We start from the raw sequence: 10,623 nt of genomic DNA on the forward strand, positions 1-10,623 counted from the left end.
AAAACCTACAAAAGACATTCAAAAACCAACAAGCCTGCTATCCCAGCTATCCCAAACTGGTTAGCTCCCTAAAAACTCTGATTCCCCATTTTTAAATACAATATACTCCCATAGAGACCTCTTACACTGCATTTAAAACCAAAATCGCATTTGGATAGAAACTGTTTCTTAGGCGGCTAGTCCTAGTCTTTATAACCCTGTACCTTCTTCCAGAAGGCAGAAGCTGAAGGAAATCATTTCCAGGGTGCGCTATCTCTGCAGCTTTCTTATGGCACCTGGAAGCATAGATTTGATCCAAGGTGGGAAGGGTGCACCCAGTTATTCTCTCCGTAGTCTTTACAACCCTGGACAGCATTGTTTTTTCCCTGACTGTGCAGCTCCCAAACCACGCACACAGACCATAAGTTAATACACTCTCAACAGTACAATGGTAAAATGCCACCAACAGGTCCTTTGAGAGATTGTTTTTCCGGAGGATTCTCAGAAAATATATTTATTTAAGGTTATTATTCATTTTAATATGTATATGCTGCCTTTTGGGCAAAAGAAGAAGGAGAGAAGAAGAGTTTGGGTTTGATATCCCGCTTTATCACTACCCGAAGGAGTCTCAAAGCGGCTAACAATCTCCTTTCCCTTCCTCCCCCACAACAAACACTCTGTGAGGTGAGTGGGGCTGAGAGACTTCAGAGAAGTGTGACTAGCCCAAGGTCACCCAGCAGCTGCATGTGGAAGAGCGAGGAATCGAACCCGGTTCACCAGATTACGAGTCCACTGCTCTTAACCACTACACCACACTGGCTCCCCATTGCAATTAAAGCTGTTTCAATGTTGTTTCAATGCTAAAAACAATGGTAGTACGAAGTCTAGGTTGTAGTTCAGGGATGGGGAACTTCAGGTCCAGGAGCCAAACGGAGTTTCCAGTCCTCTCTGTATGGCCTGTGGGACTCTTACCAGGCCTCACTCCTCACTAACCCTGGCAGGATGGAATGTGTCTTTGAACTCTGATAGGCTTCTGGCTTGCCTGGATGGAAGAGGGAGGATGTTTGGTGTGTAGACATTAGCCTACTGTACAAAAAAAAAATCAGATTCATTGCTCTGCCCTCTGGCCTGGCAACCACTTGCATGTGGCCCCCAGAAACTTTCCCAGAAGAGCATATGCCCCTCAGGCTGACAAGAAAAGTTCCCCATCCCTGTTGCAGTTGGTCTCTCTCTAAAACCTGTTGCTGCAGTCCATTTCCGAAGAACCCTTTACAAAGGAAGTCCTCTCAATATTAGAATTTTCTTTAAACATTAAGGTTTTGTTCAAAAGCCCAGCCATGTATCTGTTTGGCCTCGTTTCTTAAAGAATCGTTCTGATAGCATGAAAATAAAGTTAACCCTCCTGAAGGGTTTTCTACAAAGGGATTGGAGAAGTAGATCGGAGATCTATTAAGCAGCCAATGGATTTGAAAAGGAAAGGATCAGAACTGGGTTTGGGTCAGATGATCCAGTGACTCAGCCTAACGTGCTTCGAGAGACATAAACATCAAGTTTCTGGGACAGAAACTAATAAGATAATTGCAATGTCATCTATAGAGATCTGGCAGTGGCTGTGGAATCTGTGAGTCATAGTCCTGACTGGATGACGGCAGTGATACTGAAATATATGCAGCCTCTGTATAAGGCAGGAAACAGGAGCATAGAAACCCATGATCATGTGAAAAGAAGAGCTGCCATAATAACTCTGTTTGGATAAGAGATTATTATCTATTAAACTTGTCAGATGCTATATCTTGCCCAAGGCAACCCAAAGCGACTTACAGTCCATTAGGCTAATAACATGAAATAAGAATAGTTAGAATATATTAATTTTTGGGAAGGGCTGCAGTTCAGTATTAGAGCATCTGCTTTGCATGTAGATGGCCCCCAGGTTCAACCTCCAGCACCTGCAGGTAAGGCTGGGGATGTCACCTGGATGTCATGCTGGAGAGCTACAGCCAGTTAGTATAAACTAAGCTGAGCATCTTAAAGACTACATCTTAAAAAGCAGAGACATCACCTTGCCAACAAAGGTCCGTATAGTTAAAGCTATGGTTTTCCCAGTAGTGATGTATGGAAGTGAGAGCTGGACTATAAAGAAGGCTGATAGCTGAAGAATTGATGCTTTTGAATTATGGTGCTGGAGGAGACTCTTGAGAGTCCCATGGACTGCGAGAAGATCAAACCTATCCATTCTGAAGGAAATCAACCCTGAGTGCTCACTGGAAGGACAGATCCTGAAGCTGAGGCTCCAATACTTTGGCCACCTATGAGAAGAGAAGACTCCTTGGAAAAGACCCTGATGTTGGGAAAGACGGAGGGCACAAGGAGAAGGGGACGACAGAGGACAAGATGGTTGGACAGTGTTCTCGAAGTTACCAGCATGAATTTGACCAAACTGCGGGAGGCAGTGGAAGACAGGAGTGCCTGGCGTGCTCTGGTCAATGGGGTCACAAAGAGTCGGACACGACTAAACGACTAAACAACAACAACAAGCTGAGCTCAATAGACAGATGATCTGATGCAGTTTAAAGCAGCTTCTTATGCTCCTAAAAGTCCATTGGAAAAATTCTGGGTGCCTCCAGGTGGGATCATAGAATCAATTGATGCTTTTGAATTATGGTGCTGGAGGAGACTCTTGAGAGTCCCATGGAATTCAAAAAGATCAAACCTATCCATTCTTAAAGAAATCAGCGCTGAGTGCTCACTGGAAGAGTTGGAAGGGACCCTGAGGACCATCTAGTCCAACCCCCTGCAATGTAGGAATATGCAGCTATCCCATTCAGGGATTGAACCTGTAACCTTGGTGTTATCAGCCCCACACTTGAACTAATTGACCTGGGTCATTGGGATAGCTGCACTGTTTTAATTTGTGTAAGCCTTCTTGAGTCCCTGCCCGGGGGAAATGTGTGATGATTACACGCAGCTCCTTATTTGTGCACCCACACTTCGGTGCAACAGGTGTGACCCGAGGCTGTCACTGTGAACAAAAGGAGCTGCCATTCTGTGAGCAAAAATCTCCTTCCGTTCCCAGACGGATTCCTTTGAATCCAATGAAAACAAACCATTGTTTCATTTTTATTGGCACACACGCTTTAATGCAAAGCTGAAATGTCTGTGGAAGCCATCCTACAGGAAAGACTCTGTGGTTTTAGCATACCCTGCAAGTGTCCCGGAAAAACTGAGACGCCTTGTTGTTTATTGCAAGAGAACGGCAGACATTTTGGTTGCTGTGATCTCCCGCAATTTCACGGTGGGATTTCCCCTCCCTGCCCAAAGTGTGGTGTGCCCCCCAAAAGTGCTTTTTATGGGGAGGGAGGGGAACCCATGGCACAAAATTGTAACCACAGCAATCGAAATGGCCACTGTGCTCTTGCGAAGATGGCATCTGGCAATCTGGTGTCCTGGATTTTGGCTTCAAGGTGTTGGAGGGTATGGTTTTGGGGAGAAAGCTCCTATTAGCACCAATGGGAGCTTTCCCCGCTAAGCCTTATAGTTGTGAGGGAGGGAGCATTTGTTGTCAAAGTCACCACTGGGATGTAGTAAACACTCCCTGCCCCATACACTGCAGTCCCACTCGAACTCTGCCCCTTATTGTCAAGGGCTGGGCAGAGGAGGATGAGTGGTGGAGACCACCTCCCCATCCTGACCCTTCCAGGGAGGAGGAAGGGGAAGACAGCTCAGAGACAGTTGAGGGGGAAAGTTGGGAAATAATGGGAGAGAAGGAGCAGGCAGAGCTGGAGCAGCTGCTGGCTGACACATTGTCACTAGAAAGCATTTCAAACCCACCATCTCCCAGAACCCGGTGAGCCTTAAAAGTAGGAGAGCAAAGAGCTCAAAGACAGAGAGAACTTAGTGGCACCCATAGAGGAGGAGGTGATGATGATGAGGAATGAGGAATGAGGAAGTGGGAGGGGTGGAGCTGCACTTGGGACAATGCCATTATCCAAGAGGCTGGGTTATATAGCCTCTCTCTGTAAAGTTTGAAATAAAAAAGGACTGTAAGAAACTTTTCCTTGACTTTATTCTTTCCTGGGCAACCAGCCGGGAGTCGCTGACAGCATCCTGACACCTATGTCTGTAATAAAATAAAACCACAGGTTAAGGTGCTCATCACCCACTTAAATACCAAACTGATTGCTGTGCTCTGTAGGTGAGGACCTCTTGAAGATACTATTGCATCAGGAGTTTCATTCCATTCAGTAAAGGAATTGTGCCTTTAGTGTTGTGGCACCCACTCCTTGGAATGCCCTCCGACTGAAGATTAGACAGGAGCCACTCTTTTTTGGCCCCTATGGAATTCCTTCCTCTTCCTACAAGCCTTTTAAAGTAAAGATCTTTCCCAACCTGCAGCTGTATTGGAATTGCTTTGAAGATCTTTTAACTGTTTGTTCGCTTGCATGTTTTCTGCCCTGCACGCCTTTAGGAGGAAGAGCCAGCTATACCTTTAATAAACAAAATAAAATAATGTCTAGTTTGGCCCTGATGGCGCAAATCAGGTCATAAGCAAACATACAGAACTGGATATGGATAAATACACACACACACACCTTTGTTTGCCCTGCCAGCACCATGACTTTCATAAAGAACTTGCCCTCTCCTCATGCTATCTTCATACCTTAGGGAAGATAGGCCATGTGCGTTTCTCTACTTCAGGACCAAGAAGAGAATATCCTTCCAACTGTGATTATTATATTGCCAGTTTCATTTTTGATTCCTTTACTGATGATCCCTCGCATGGAATTTACCACTTTCACAGCCACCACACAATGGGTCGACATCTTCATTGAGCTATGACCACAAGGTCTCATTCCTGGTCAGTCACCACCAGTTCAGTCACCATTAACATATTTGTGAAAATCTTTTTATGTTTTGCCCAAACGTGCATCAATTTACACTGGTTTACATTGAGTGGCAAAGCAGTTGTCTCCAAGAACATTGGAAGCTGCCTTTTGGCTCATACTAGTTCAGTGGCTCTCCAAGGTTCCATGCAGGGATATTTTCTGGTCCTACCTGGAGGAGCCGGGAACCTCTTGCTTACAAATAATGGGTGCTATCACTGAGCTATTGGCCTGCCCAAGCCATATTTGTCTTTCCAGCACAGATACTGGGAGGGGGATACTCGCAAGCATCCTGCACTTAGCATATGTGCAGAAAATGCCAAATGGACAGTTATACTCACAATAGAATGTCCAGGCTGAGGCAGTAACCCACTGAGTGAAAAGTGAAGTATGAGACTCCAAACACTCCCTATGACTGGTGGCTCTTAGCCCTTTGCTGACTCATTCACTATCTAAACAACTGGGATAGACTTTTATATACAGTGTGTGGGTTGGCTGCTACATGACTTTGGAATGAACCGGGGTTTTCAGTAATTCAGTGCCTCGTTTGCCACCTCCCACGTTTACCTTAGGATGGGCCAACTGGCATCCAACCCCAGAATTTCAAAACACGAACTCTTACAAGCAAGGTATAAAAGGGGAAAAAGCATGGAGTTCTGCAAGATTCGACTTGTTTCCCCACTCCCTGCTGAATTGTTCTCTTACGGGTTAAAATAGCTCAAACCGAGAGCCAAAGTACATTTTACACCCAAACACAATTAATTAATGAATACATTGAAACCCCACCCATTTCCTTCAAGGAGCTCAAGGTGACATACCTGGCACTCAAACCTTTCATATTATTCTTACAACAACCCTGTGGTGCTGGTTAGGCAGAGAGTTGGAGACTGTGGTGCAACTGACTTGTAAAAGCGATATGTGGTAAATGTTTTGTAGAGAGATGTTTGCTAGCTGTAAGCTAAGGTGTGAGTGCAAGGGCGAAAGTGAGAGAGGGATGGGATGTTGGGGTTGTGTGATGATGGGCTGGATGTGGAGTTAGGACAGGTGTGTGTGAAGGAAAGAGGCAAGTGAGTTTGGGAGGGAGAAGCAGAAGGGTGGCTGGTTTGGGTGCTGAGGAGCAGAGGATAAAGGACAGGATTAGGATTTGCCTTGGGTATAGATAGAGTTATAAGCACATATTACATATTACAGAATACGAAGCATCCAAATACTATTGGAAACAAACCCAGTGTGTGATCACATTTATATTTCTGGTCACCTTACCTCAGAAAGGATATTGTACAGTTCGAAAAGGGCAACCAAAATAATCAAGGGGTGGGGGTGGGGTGACTCCCTTAGGAAGAAACATTGCAGCGTTGGGGGCTTTTTAGTTTAGAAAAAAAGGGCAAGTTAGAGTCAACACGAGAGATAAAATTATGCTATTTCGGCTCTGTCAATTTCTCATTTCTCCAATCTTAAATTCAGTTCATCACATTTCTGCATTAATTTGCGATTATTATTATTTTAAACAGAAAAAGCCTTCATGAAAATTCACTGGCCTTTTAGTGTAAATTTCTCCCAATAAACCCACCTCTGATGGAGGAAGAAAAGTGAAAGCTCCATTGCAGTAGTGCACGTCTGCTCTTGCAGCACCAGGATCCTGCCCTATCAACGAATTTTGTAAGCTGTCTTTGTAAGTTTTAAAAACTGAAAAGTGGTACATACACCCCTCCCTTTTTATAAACATTGAAGCATAAGATTGTTTTTTTTTTTGTTTTTGTGGTGGACTGAGGAAGTTTTACAAGATAGTTCTGAAAGAACATGAATAATTTTTTGTTTTGTTTTGGGTTTTTAATTTGGAGAAAGAAGCTGCTGTTTTGGAGATCTTTTAAGCTCTGTGTAAAAGGGTGGCTCAGCTGTGATGTCATCCTAGGAGCCTTAATGAATGAAATTAACGGATAATGGAATATCAGATGAGGCAAGAATACGAGGGAAAGGGACGTCAATATTCAAGAAATGGGTAGGTGGAGGAAATTACAAGCAGGGAGGAAAGCTGTGTACAGTATATGGAAAAACTGACTCAAGCATTAAACATCTTAAGGCTTGGGTTCCTTTTCATCATTTGCGCTCAAAGAAACTGCCAGAGAGAGACATTTTGCTGCTGATTTACTTCCATTAAGAGCTACTTCAGTCACTTCTGGACCTTGAAATATTTTTGAGACACTTTGATCTTACCCCCATCCTGCCTCAGTCACATGTACGTCCTGGGCGGTGGACACACACACACACACACACACACACAAACTTCATACAAGGCCAGCCTAAGACATTTTACAGCCTGAAGTGGAGCAGCAAACCATTCCCTCACAGTTCAAGTTGTAGAGCGGGGGTGGGAGCTGTTTCAGCCAAAGGGCCATATTCCTTTCTGCGCTATCTACTGGGGGGCCAGATGGCAGTGGTATGTAGGGCCAGAGGCAAAAGTAGACAGAGCGGTAAATGTGCTTTATTTCCTTTGTGCGGTAGCTTGGTTTCCACACACAAACAAACACTTCTCTACCTCCATCTAGGAAGCGAGAAGCAAGGATATATTCCAGCAACCAGGCAAAGAGGGTGCAAGCCAGACTGGCAAGGGGTGTGTCTGTGGCAGGGGTTGTGGCAGGGGTTCCCCATTGCTGGTATATATTACCTCAGAAAGCCAGGCAAGTTATTCTGGTGCCTGAAGCAAAAAGATATTCCAACCCCCCACACAGTAAACACAGAACAATAATAACTTACTTTTTTTGCTGTAGGAAAGACAAGGTGTCTGATGGTAGGGCTGGCCGTGATAGGACCCAGTTGTTTGGATCCATTCTGCTGCACACATGGAAGCCTTGCAAATATAAGCTGTACCATTAACAGAGGGAGCAGATTTGGGAAGATGAAGCCATGTGTAGCGTACTAGGGCTGTTTGTTGGTTCCAGCTGAATCCCAGCTCCAAAACTAAATCGGGCCAATTCAGCTCAGCCCGAGGTTTGGCTGGACTGGGCTGAGGTAACCCCAGATCAACTGGGCTCAGTTCAGGTCCATCTGTGGCAGTCTAGGGCTGGCAAAGGAGGGAGACACTCAAGTGATGAGAACTGAGGGTGGGGAGGAGATGCAGGGAGGAAGCTGGCCTGTGTGCATTCCTGTCTCCTTCCACGGCATGTTTAATTAAGGTTTGAAAGCACAATTAAATTCTGTGCAAGGCCCCCAATTTAGTTATGGGCCTAGATCTGGGTTGGGCTGGTCCCAGGTTATCCTGGGAGGGATCAGGTTTGCTCTGAAGCACCAGATCATGCCTCAAATCAGATAGGGTGGGCTGTGTATAGCCCTAATTTTAACTCAGCTCTGTTTTGTCCATTGAAATGAATAGGGTTTTCAAGTGGGAGAACTCCATTTGCACATCAAAGCTGTCACCGCCATAAAAAAAAGTCTGGATCAGAGGAAATGTCTCTGTGCTAAGGGAATGATGTTTGAGGACATATTTCTTATGGGCTTCTCAGCGATGTGTAAAGGGGTGTATACAATGGTTGGAACCTGAGCTGCTGACCTGAGCCCTGAAATGCATGTAAAAGGCCAGAGGAAGAGCATTGGTCCTTCCCACATCCTCTTTCAGTTCTATGTGTGAGCTCAGTTCGGCACGCAAGCTGCCGACCAGAGCCTTAAAAAGCACACAAAGCTTTCCAAGGCTCAGATTGTCCTGTGTCTGAACAGTGGAACAGAAAGCAGAACATCTAAGAGGGTAAGAGGGGAAAGGAGCCTAGGGCAATGAAACAAGCTGGGAGACAGCTGGAATGCGAGTGGAGAAAAGATTCAGTCGAATGCAATCAAACACTGGCGAGGGCTCATGACTGAGCCTACCTAGTGGCAGTGAAGGCAGCAAAGAACTTTTCTGGGTAATGCAGGGCCTCTTTCAATCTGGCCTGAAGGATTTGGTAGAACCGACGGTAGCTTGCTATGACTTGTTTGCAAAGCATTTCAAGGACAAAACTGCTTATATCCACTAGGATCTTGACTCCACTGTAGTAGCAGATAAGTCTCAAGGGGTGTCCAGAGCACTATTTAGTCCTGTTGTGTTGGATGAGTTTCAGTTAGTAAGGGACAATGACGCAGACAAGGTGCTTTGATCAGTTAAGGCGGCAACGTGTGCTCTGGACCCTTGCCCAACTTGGCTAATAAAAACTAGCAGGGAGGGGACAGTTGGCTGGGCCAGGGAGGTGATTAATGCTTCCTTGTGAGAGGGGATGATCCCTTCCTGCTTGTAACTTCCGACCAGCTGCTAGTCTCTCCTTCTTGGGCAAGGTTCTTGAGCGGGTGATTGCAAACCAGATCCAGGTGTTCCTAAAGGAAACTAATTTTCTAGTTCCATTTCAATCAGCGTTTACACCCGGTTTGGGCACAGAAATTGCTTTGGTCACCCTGTATGATGACCTCTGTCAGGAGAGAGACAAAAGAAATGTGTCCCTGTTAATTCTTCTCAACCTCTCATTTGATGCCATCAACCATGGTATACTTATGGAGTGGCTGTCTAGGTTGGGGGTGGATGGCACCGCTTTTGGTGGTCCCAGTCCTACTTGGATGGATGTTTCCAGAAGTGATGCTTGGGGAGTCTTTTTCGGCCCTGTGGAGCCTTCCTTGAGGTTCCTCAGAGTTTGATTTAATCCTCTATGCTGTTTAACATCAACAAGAAACTACTAAGTGGGGTTATACAGAGGTCTGGAGTACGCTGTAAAGCCCTACTTCTCCTTTACATCTGCAGGTGAGGCAGTGGGTGTGCTGGACTGTTGTCTTTCCTGGGTAATGGACTGGATGACAGCCAACCATCTGAAGCTAAATCCAGATAAAACTGAGGTACTGTTAGTGGGTGGTTCCCTAGAATAGATGGATGAGAGGTTGCCTGCTCATGATGGGGTTATATTCCCTCTGAAGGAGCGGGTATGTAGCTTGGAAGTTGCTTGAGGCTCAGGTGTCCTTCGTTGTACAGAGTGCCTTCCATCAGTTATGGCTGGTGGTCCAAAATCCTGAGAACTGCAATTTGTTGAGGGCACTGATAGTTGTTAGGAGACCCCTTTTCTCTTCACAGTTACAATTCCTACAGTGTTAGGTCAATCAATCCCTCTTCCCAGGGAATTCTGAGAACTGAAGCTTCATTGCCCTCAACAAATTAAGTTCCCAGGATTCTTTGGTGAGAATTCTTTGGTGAAAACCAAGACTACTAAAAGGAGTATAATAGTGCTTTGAATGAATGGGATGGTACTCAGCTAAGTTTTACTCAAGAGTAGACCCACTGGACCAGATTCAACAAAATAGGTATGCTAGCAGGAGTCAGCACAACAGGGCTTTTACCCCTTTCTCCTCCCTCTGTGTGCCCCCACCCCATCACCTCTAAGGAGTCAGGAGAAACCCCAGGACATTTCATATAATAGTTCTTTAACTGTAAGGTTTATGGTTTGGATGTGACTGATTAACTGATTAGCATCATAGATAGGTTATGATGGTGCACCAATTCCTGATTTTTTGAGCTTGGCTGATAGCCATTATAACCAAAATAATGATATGATTGTAACAATGGACTGTGAAGGGTTATCCCTTCTTTACATTCTTGATAATCGTTGCTCAAATATTACATGTATTGAAGCAACCTCATTCTCGGTATGTTTTTCAACCAGTTCTATGATTCAATCAATAAAAACTCACATGAAAGTTCAGGGGATGAAAGATACGTGACTTGGAGGTGTGTTTGAGTGTGTGAAAGAGGGATTTGCTC

This window comes from Podarcis tiliguerta, assembly GCF_965153285.1.
Source record: "Podarcis tiliguerta genome assembly, chromosome: 7".
NCBI lineage: Eukaryota > Metazoa > Chordata > Lepidosauria > Squamata > Lacertidae > Podarcis > Podarcis tiliguerta.